The 10,360-nt window shown below is 42.6% G+C and overlaps 1 long non-coding RNA gene across 3 annotated transcripts; it reads right to left on the bottom strand.

The window, feature by feature from the left end:
• Positions 1-3,264: 3,264 nt before the first annotated feature.
• LOC117525497 lies at positions 3,265-10,104 on the bottom strand. Of its 3 annotated transcripts, none has more exons than XR_004565072.1 (2): positions 10,085-10,104; positions 3,265-3,745 (listed from the first exon to the last, which is right to left on the bottom strand). It is a non-coding gene; the product is annotated as an uncharacterized LOC117525497 (long non-coding RNA). The 3 variants fall into 3 exon arrangements; XR_004565071.1 differs by having other exon boundaries at positions 10,089-10,103; XR_004565073.1 differs by lacking the exon at positions 10,085-10,104 and adding an exon at positions 3,824-3,833.
• Positions 10,105-10,360: the final 256 nt, after the last annotated feature.

The raw sequence follows: 10,360 nt of genomic DNA on the forward strand, positions 1-10,360 counted from the left end.
TTAGGGGTTGGGAAGGTTAGACTTTACTTGTGTGAAGCACCTTGAGGCAACTTTGTTGTGATTTGGCGCTATATAAATGAAATAAATTGGAATTGAAAATTGAAAGCATATTTCACTTCTGGCTATACATATGGCAACATATAGTCCACATGATGCACACAGATACCTCATGTTGTAACACGAGACTTATATATACACAGCTGCACAGTAAATTTTGCAAAGTAAAATATACTCTGCCAGGACTACATTTGGTCCCAGTCCAAATAAAGTTAAATATACTCTATCATAGTGCTAAATCAATTCTACCACAGTGTAAAGTTGACTCTATCATGCTGTGAATGACTGTTATTGGAGTAGAAGAACTTGATTTGACAAGACAGTAGAGCTGATTTCATTCTATAATAGAGTGTATTTAACTCTGCTTGGACTGGGACCAAATGTTATCCTGGCAGAGTATATTTTACTCTGCAAAATTTACTGTGTGTGCATAATAATGAGGGGAAACATGGTGGGCAAATGACAACAAAAGACAATTTGCATCGCAAAAAATCCACTAACTGCTACAACATTAATAAGAGGCACACACCTCTCACAATGTCACTTCCTTTTTCCAAGCTCTGCTTGTTTTAGCCGCATCCACCCTAAAATGGAATTTACTGAAAAAAAAACGAATGGACTTTTGGCCAAGCTAGGCTCAGTCTTCATTGTGATGGTTTACTGGAGCCGTTGGTTTAAACAAAAAATAATAATCATAAAAAAAAAGGCAGGTGAGGGGGTCATATAAAAAGTAGAGACTGAAGTCATAGATTTGCAAGAAAAACCCTCAGAAAATCTGTGATATAAAATTGAGAAATTTATGATATTTTAAGACATGGTTTACACATAGACGGTTTTGTCGGCGGGTAGTACGTAGACCGAAGTTCGCGATAGTTCCGTCTGTTTTCACAGTGGAAAGGGGCGGAGCATTTTGCCGGCGTTTTAACTGCCGTACTAGCTGCAAATATGCGGATAAAATGCAGCTAAATCCGCCGAATAAAGCGGCGTTTTGACGCCGTAGCATCCAGCACACGTCAGGCAACGGGGGTTAATACCCAGTTCTATCCTTTACAATCACAGGTTAAGACGCGCGTGAGAACGGCAGTGTTCTGCTGCCGCCGATAATGCCCTGTGTACCGCTGGATTTATCCAGGCAAATCCTGCGTTACTCCAGGAACTTTTGCATATAGGCACCGCCCCCAGAGTATAATAGGCTGAAGCAGCAGGAATACATGCCTCTGTCACTGCAGGGGGAAGGAGATCATACTCAGCCTTTTCCTCTCCTTTTCCTTTTCCCCTCCTCAACATGTTGCTCGTCTCCACCACAGGCCTCCCCTCTGCTTCTGAACCAGACCTCTTGGTAAGTCCTTGCCGCTGCCAATTTTCTTTTAGGAGGCATACTGGAGCTTCTCTGCAAAAATATCTGGAGCTGGCCACGAGTGAGAGGCCTGCATGCAGCGCGCTAGCGTTTTTATACTGACCGCCGCCTATCGGCCGTTTGGAACACTGTTAACCGGGAGGTGGCATTTAGAACGACGTACTGTCCGCTAGCGCTGCCGTTTTGTCTGCCTCTGTCACCGGTTAAAACACCCTTGAGGATGCCGATGTGGGCTCTATTGCCATTTTACACGCTGTTGATTAGGGATACAACGCCGGCCGCCAATTACGGCGGTGTAAACTGCTGCACTACAGGAAGGGGCAGGATGAAACAGCGATTAAAAAGTGTCAAACGCCGTTGTTTGCGTTGTCTCCATCGTCACGCAAATTCTCCGGGAGCGCTCCTGGAATTATTCGACATGTTGAATAATTTTTTCGACGATTCCTGGTAAAGCCGTAACTAAGCCATGCCCCCTAGTGCCGGCGTTAACAACGGCGTGTGATCCTTAAGACGGCCAAAAACTCTTCCAGGACGCTTCCGGGAGCTCTTACCATCTGTGTGTAGATGGGGCTTAAGGAACCACATCACTTACCTTTGCAAAGCTGGTTTGACCTCATGCTGGTGTAGCGGCTGCACTCTGCGCTGTGTTGTTCTTATGACTCCGCCCATTCGCTCCCCTCGGGACGCGAACTCATGAGCTCCGGCATGGGAGTCGGACTCTCTAACCAGAAGGCTAAAACCCAGGGCTCTGGCCTTGTGACCAGAGAATCCTTTTGAGCTGTTGGGAGTGAGGTTTACTAACTACATCTGCACAGCGACATCTGCTGGCCTCCGTTACAATCACCCCCCTAAACTCACTCCCATCCGGGTCACGGCACCATTGTAGCGGCTGCACTCTGCGTTGTGTTGTTCTTATGACTCTGCCCATTCGCTCCCCTCGGGACGCGAACTCACGAGCTCCGGCATGGGAGTCGGACTCTCTAACCAGAAGGCTAAAACCCAGGGCTCTGGCCTTGTGACCAGAGAATCTTTTTGAGCTGTTGGGAGTGAGGTTTACTAACTACATCTGCACAGCGACATCTGCTGGCCTCCGTTACACTGGCAGAAAAACTGAATAGTGCTGCATCCACGCATGAATACGGCCTGCTGTATTTTGTCCTGCTGCACAACAAATCTTAGTGGAATTGTCTGAAGATGTTAATTATCTTTGTATTGTGTTGTTTTTTATGAAAAAAACAGTTCACATCAATGACTCTTCACATCTGGATTAGAATATGCTGATTATGAGCTGAAATCACAAGTATTTCCTTTTGTTAAATCTGATTGCAGAGAACAATCTTACTAGATCATCTACTGCAGGTATAATACATGGTGTCTGTGGTGCGATGAGGTTGATCCAGCGTTGCAAAGTGAAAAATTTTACGCAATGCTAAAATACCCTTGACCTTTTGACCTCTTAAAATAGGTCAAGGTTAGCCATCTTTGAACTTGTCCAAGGTCTGAGTCCCAAGAATGTTCCCTGTGAATTTGAAGACCCTGGCAGTAATAGGACTGGAGTTATGATGAGCATGGACGGATGGATGGACGCAAGGCTTTCGCAATACCCTGTGGCCGTATTTTGGCCTTTGGGAATGAAAATGAAAAGTTGGTCAGACTCTGATTGGGATTCAAACCAAAATTCAATGGACTCTCTTTGCCCAGAACCCAGACCTCCACCAAGCTTCATGAAAATCCATTGACATGATGTTTTGAGGAATCCCAGTGACAAGCCAGCAAACACGGTGACACATACCTCCTCGGAAAATGGCCCACTTTTAAAAATGTGTGAATACACTGAACAGGAGCCAAACAAGTAGAAAAATGTAACCTTTACTTATTTACAGATTGTACAGAGGTACTGAGTGACAAGATAGTATTTACAACACAACTAGTATCATAGAAACCCCTGAACTTATGCACAAGTGAGATACACAGCAGAAGACTGCACACCAACGCTCACCTCTACCGGGCCGGAATAAGACCTGTGCTATGCCCCGGGGCACTTTCCAAGTGTGCTGCGGTGGCGCCGCAACACACAGGTGACATCACAGACCAGCAGGTGGGGAAATGTAACCATCCTGGCCTCTGATCCCACCTGGTGCATGGGAACGTTGAGCTGTGTAGCCCAGCATGCGAACTCAGGGAGAACTCAGGTGCTGCAGCAAAAGACGTACCACCAGAAACACAAGCATGTCATGCAATAAAAATAAAAGTTAAAAAATAAGAGGTTGGCGTAAAAATCTCTGTGGTGGTGATGGTGGAGGACGTACAAAAGTCATTCTACACACTCACCTAAACCACAACAGCACAGTGTGAGTGTGTGTGTGTCTGTGTAAGAACCAGGTCATTGAGGAAGAAAAACACCCACACACACCCACACATGCACACATTCAGTGTTATTATCAGTCTGATAAAGTCACTCGGTCACTCTGAGGTGAAATGTCACAGACTGGTTGTGGTAAAGAAGTATGTGGTATTTTGAAATCACACAGGCTGGACTATTATTATTCACTGAGTGTGACATGAGAAACCCGGTTACATGTTGCCATTTAACTTGTCAGTTGAAGGCCAGTTTTCATGACTGTGCTGCACTTTAAAGTTTTGCCTTTAGGGGCACTGCTGCACATAGTACAATAGTAGAAAGTGAAGCCTAGCTTTGATCATCCAGGCCCCGAAACAAAAGCTCAGGATCCAAGCAGGACTGTGGCGAACTGTGACACGAATATTAATTTCTTAACCATCATCACAACCTAGTGGTCACACTCGCATGTTTGAATGTGTGTTGAAAGTGCGGACTTCAAACTATATACCAGATTTTAAATTTTGTTGATCGGCCCAAAAAAAAAACAAAAAAAACTTGAATCACGATTAATAATTTCCGCCATATTTTTTTGTGAATGTTATGGTCATTTGAACATATGTGTTGTGTGGGCCGCTGAAGAGGAGGTACTGCTGGCCCACCATCACCAGAGGGTGCCCTGCCTGGAGTGCGGGCTCCAGGCACCAGAGGGCGCCGCTGCCTCACGGGAGCAGCCTCGGTGACAGCTGTCACCCATCACCTGAGACAGCTGACGGCAATCATCAGTGGGGTATATCAGCAGGACGGCATCTCCACCTCATTGCCGAGATATCGTTTCTACCAGAGAGGTAACATATCAAAGCCTACTGAGTACACAGTTTTGACTGAGCTAGTTATTGGTTTACTGTTCCAACGAGAGGTGGAGGTACCTTTCCTGCCGTTCGGAGTTCTGGGTGCAAACGCGCCCCCATCTAACTGTTCTTTTTCCCTCGCCAGCAGTACCAGGTCCGACACGCGGAGGCAGTGGCCACCTGGGAGTTCGGGACTTGGCGGCTCCAGTATTCCCGGGGTCCTGTGGCGGAGGAAGCCGTGTGGTTCCGGTCTTACCTTGGAGAGGCGTCTCCTATCTTCGAGCCTGCCCACACGACACCTTTGTGTATTGACTTTTGTCCATTTCTGTAATTGGTTGTATTCGTTGTGCACATTCACAACAGTAAAGCGTTGTTATTTTGACTTACTCCATTGTCCGTTCATTTGCGCCCCCTGTTGTGGGTCCGTGTTCCTACACTTTCCCAACAATATGGTCATGAAAATTCAGTAAGGTATATCTTATATATTATATTCCAGTTCTAAGGTGGACCTATGCCAGTATACAAAGGTATATCTAAATATCTAAAAATGAAGAGTAAAATAGGAGAGTAGAAAAGAGTAGAGTAGAGCCACTTAGGTGCCTGGTCTTGAGAACCAGGGATGGTAGGTTGAAAAGCTTTTTTATCCCATGGGAACTCTCCCTACCCACCCAAGTGGCTCAAGAAAAAGTATATATAATATAATAAATAATAAGACATAAGAAAGATAAGACATCACAGGAGAAGAGTGTAGTATAGGTAATTTAGTATGTAGACGAGTAGTAAAATTAAATATAGTAAGTAGGCTAAGCTAGAAATCTGGTATTTTATTATACAACCCCTGGCAAAAATTATGGAATCACCGGCCTCGGAGGATGTTCATTCAGTTGTTTAATTTTGTAGAAAAAAAGCAGATCACAGACATGACACAAAACTAAAGTCATTTCAAATGGCAACTTTCTGGCTTTAAGAAACACTATAAGAAATCAAGAAAAAAAGATTGTGGCAGTCAGTAACGGTTACTTTTTTAGACCAAGCAGAGGAAAAAATATGGAATCACTCAATTCTGAGGAAAAAATTATGTAATCACCCTGTAAATTTTCATCCCCAAAACTAACACCTGCATCATATCAGATCTGCTCGTTAGTCTGCATCTAAAAAGGAGTGAACACACCTTGGAGAGCTGTTGCACCAAGTGGACTGACATGAATCATGGCTCCAACACGAGAGATGTCAATTGAAACAAAGGAGAGGATTATCAAACTCTTAAAAGAGAGTAAATCATCACGCAATGTTGCAAAAGATGTTGGTTGTTCACAGTCAGCTGTGTCTAAACTCTGGACCAAATACAAACAACATGGGAAGGTTGTTAAAGGCAAACATACTGGTAGACCAAGGAAGACATCAAAGCGTCAAGACAGAAAACTTAAAGCAATATGTCTCAAAAATCGAAAAATGTACAACAAAACAAATGAGGAACGAATGGGAGGAAACTGGAGTCAACGTCTGTGACCGAACTGTAAGAAATCGCCTAAAGGAAATGGGATTTACATACAGAAAAGCTAAACGAAAGGCATCATTAACACCTAAACAGAAAAAAACAAGGTTACAATGGGCTAAGGAAAAGCAATTGTGGACTGTGGATGACTGGATGAAAGTCATATTCAGTGATGAATCTCGAATCTGCATTGGGCAAGGTGATGATGCTGGAACTTTTGTTTGGTGCCTTTCCAATGAGATTTATAAAGATGACTGCCTGAAGAGAACATGTAAATTTCCACAGTCATTGAAGATATGGGGCTGCATGTCAGGTAAAGGCACTGGGGAGATGGCTGTCATTACATCATCAATAAATGCACAAGTTTATGTTGATATTTTGGACAATTGAAAGGATGTTTGGGGATGATGAAATCATTTTTCAAGATTATAATGCATCTTGCCATAGAGCAAAAACTGCAAAAACATTCCTTGCAAAAAGACACATACGGTCTGTTGGGAAAGTGTAGGAACACGGACCCACAACAGGGGGCGCAAATGAACGGACAATGGAGAAAGTCAAATCACAAAGTTTTACTGTTGTGAATCCACACAACAAACACAACAGATTACAAATACAGCAGTAACCGAATTCCAAAGGTGTCGTGTGGGCAGGCTCGACGATAGGAGACGTCTGTCTGAGTCGAACCGGAACCACCCGATTTCCTCTGCCACCGAACCCCGGGGATACTGGAGCCGCCAAGTCCCGGACCCCAGGTGGCCACTGCCTCCGCTCGTCGGATCCGGTACTGCTGGCAAGGAACAGAAACAGTCAGGTGTGGGTGCGGCTGCACCCAGCAACACACAGGGTGGAACACCACCTCCACCTCTTGTCAGGAAAACACTAAAGTGCAGGAGTGTGAGTACTTATCCAAATACTGTTTCCTGCTGCTCTTCTCTCTGTATAAAGGCAAAAGGTAATTAAGGTTGATATAATCGGCTGGATACGTTACCTCCTTGGTAAAGCGATATCTCGGCAATGAGGTGGAGATGCCGTCCTGCTGATATACCTCCCTGTTGATTGATATCAGCTGTCTCGTCTCAGGTGATGGGTGACAGCTGTCACCCTGGCTGCTCCTGTGAGGCGACAGCGCCCTCTGGTGCCTGGAGCCCGCACTCCAGACAGGGCGCCCTCTGGTGGTGGTGGGCCAGCAGTACCTCCTCTTCGGCGGCCCACACAACAGGGTCAATGTCATGGCATAGGGTCAATGTCAATGAGCAGATCTGATTTGATGCAGGTGTTAATTTGGGGGATGAAAATTTACAGGGTGATTCCATAATTTTTTCCTCAGAATTGAGTGATTTTTTTTTTTTTCCTCTGCTTGGTCTAAAAAAGTAACTGTTACTGACTGCCACAATCTTTTTTTTCTTGATTTCTTATAGTGTTTCTTAAAGCCAGAAAGTTGCCATTTGAAATGACTTTAGTTTTGTGTCATGTCTGTGATCTGCTTTTTTTCTACAAAATTAAACAACTGAATGAACATCCTCTGAGGCCGGTAATTCCATAATTTTTTGCCAGGGGTTGTAGAAACAGAAGCTATGAGTGTATGAGTGTACTGGTATGTTATGGTTTCGACAAAAACGGGACTTCTACTTCCCTTGGTGCAGCAGTTGCAGGGCAAAAAATGACTTTTCCTTTATCATTGGTGGAAAAATGCATAACCCAAACCCACGTCAAAATCACCAACCCATGTGGGTTTGATGATTTTGATTGGGGTTTTTGCTGAGGACATTTAGTCAAAATGCCAAAACTGCCTCCAGATGGACAACAGGAGGAGTGACACTCCTGTTGTGGGTCAGGATTGTGTTCACTCTGTCTTGTGTTGGACAGGAATTTTTTTTTTTTTTTTTTGAGTGGCACAAATAATTTGGGTGGCATCTTTTTGTTTTGTAAATAGTTGTACAAAAAAAAAAAATGCCTGACGCATTTCCTGCATTTTAATGTAAATAGTTGTATATAACTTTGTTGTTCGCTACATTTGTACATATGTTTTTGAAATTTACAATTTATATTTGCATTCTAAGTTATAAAATGGTTTGCCAAACATGTTTGTGGTTTTCACAGGAAAAAACAAACTTTTTTCTATTTGGATTTTATGTTTTTATGTGATTTCAGGTCCATTGTGTTAATACAGTATGTCAGAATGAAAGAAAAACTGTAAAGTCACACAGGTGAGGTTGTGCTGAAAAAAAAATGACACCAAACAAGCCAAAGTAATCAATTTTTAAGGTCACTTATGAAGGTAAAACCAAAAGTAGTAAAAAATGGCCAATTATACCCCGGAACTCAGAGGGGTAAATTGATGGTAGGTGAGTGTGAATGAGTTTCTGTCTACATGTGTTGGCCCTGCAGTAGACTGGAGGCATGTCCAGGGTCTACCCTGCCTCCTGCCCACTGGCTGCTGTGATAGGTTCACTAGAATCTTTTAAAGCAAATCTTTTTACTTTTACGTGACATTATATATGAACTGTTTTTATCTTGTTTTATTATTTTAAGATCTTTGAATTATTTTCTCATTAAAATTCTATATAAATGAATGAATTATTAAAAAAATGTATTATAGGATCCAGCCTCCCATGAGCCTTACCTGGAAAAAGCAGGTTTAGAAAATAGATGGATGATGTAAACATTGAAGTACTAACTTTCTCTGTTAATTCATCAGGGTTCAGGTCCATCGTGCAGCCAGATGATGGACACTCATGAGTTGAGGCGGGTGCATGTCAGTATGATGAAAAGCCTCTAAGCCACTTGATTACCCATAATCCTTTTGTTTGCATTATCCAACAGCATAGTCGTGAAAATTTGCCTTAACCCAGGACTGTACAGTAAGGTCCCGACCAACAACACAGCAGAGGAAAAAAAAGTTTCACACAAGAATTTAAAACATGCCAGGTTTTTTTTTCTCTCTATTTTGGATAAAGAAGCAGAATAAAACCCATATTATCAAAATTAACTGAACACTTAAATACCATTTAAATCAAGCAAATTAAATTATTTTTCTAACATTTAAAACAAATATTTTCTCTGTACATAAATATAATATTGCAACCTGATATTGTGCATATAAGTCACACACCAGACCTGTTACCAAAGATGGGCAGCTTTCACCGTTCAAAGGTGCACGCTTTGTTTTTTATTATTATTATTATTATTATTTTTATTATTTTTCTCCACTTAAAACTATCCTGCATTTTTTTTCTTTTTTTGCAGCCAGTGTGTAGTGGTTGTGTGCGAAACAGAGAGCAGAGAAAGAGAGAGAGAGAGAGAGAGACGCTCAGCTAATGGGACATCAAGACTTTTTCTGTCAAAATCCTCAAAAATCAATGCTGTTACTCAGTAGATTATAGATTTCTGCAGCACTCGTACACACAAAGCCAGTTTGTTGAGTGTTCAAGCACGTGTTTGAACGAGTGCTGCCACGGTAACCAGTCATTTGGGTTGCTATATTACTGCTGCAATCTTGCCAACAGAGCCACACAAGTACCAGAAGTACTCATTTGACAAGTAAACGTGAAAATGTGAAGCTCTCATCCTCGTTCCATTAAAGCGGGCTTCGCTGTCGTCTCTCCGACAAATAAAGTGAGCAGAAAAAGTTCTGCATCCTGCTATCAGTGGTGGATTTGATGAATTTTTACTACGGCTGATATTACGTGATTTTTTTAACAATTTTTAACACAATAACTGAACATTATTCTTTTAGTCTACTTCAGAGGACAGAAGGGAGGAGCCATACTAAAATACAAAATGGGCGAAATGTAACGAAATGGAGCAAAAACAGGTCCATTATTAGGTCAGTGGCTGAAGTTTCATCTGTTGAACAGCAGATGGCACAAGTGCCCGTTTTGAGTAAAGAGTGCATTTCCGCATTTCCAAAATGCCACACACACACACACACACACACACACACACACACACACACACACACACACACACACACACACACACACACACACACACACACACAAAAGTACTTAATTTACTCATATTTGGAGTCTGTCTGGGTCAGTTGGGGTCAGTTTGGATAAATCGTCACACTCCATTTCGCTCCATTCCGTTACATTTTACTCCATTTCATAATTATCATTCCCCATTTCACTCCATTTTGTTCCATTTTGTTGCATTTTGTCCATTTTGTATTTTAGTACATTCAGAAGGGAGGAAGGAAAAAAGGAGATAACATTATCACGGAAGGAGGAAGTGACTGATGGACGGCTGAGCACAGA

Source organism: Thalassophryne amazonica, chromosome 15, assembly GCF_902500255.1.
Source record: "Thalassophryne amazonica chromosome 15, fThaAma1.1, whole genome shotgun sequence".
In the NCBI taxonomy this organism is placed as follows: domain Eukaryota; kingdom Metazoa; phylum Chordata; class Actinopteri; order Batrachoidiformes; family Batrachoididae; genus Thalassophryne; species Thalassophryne amazonica.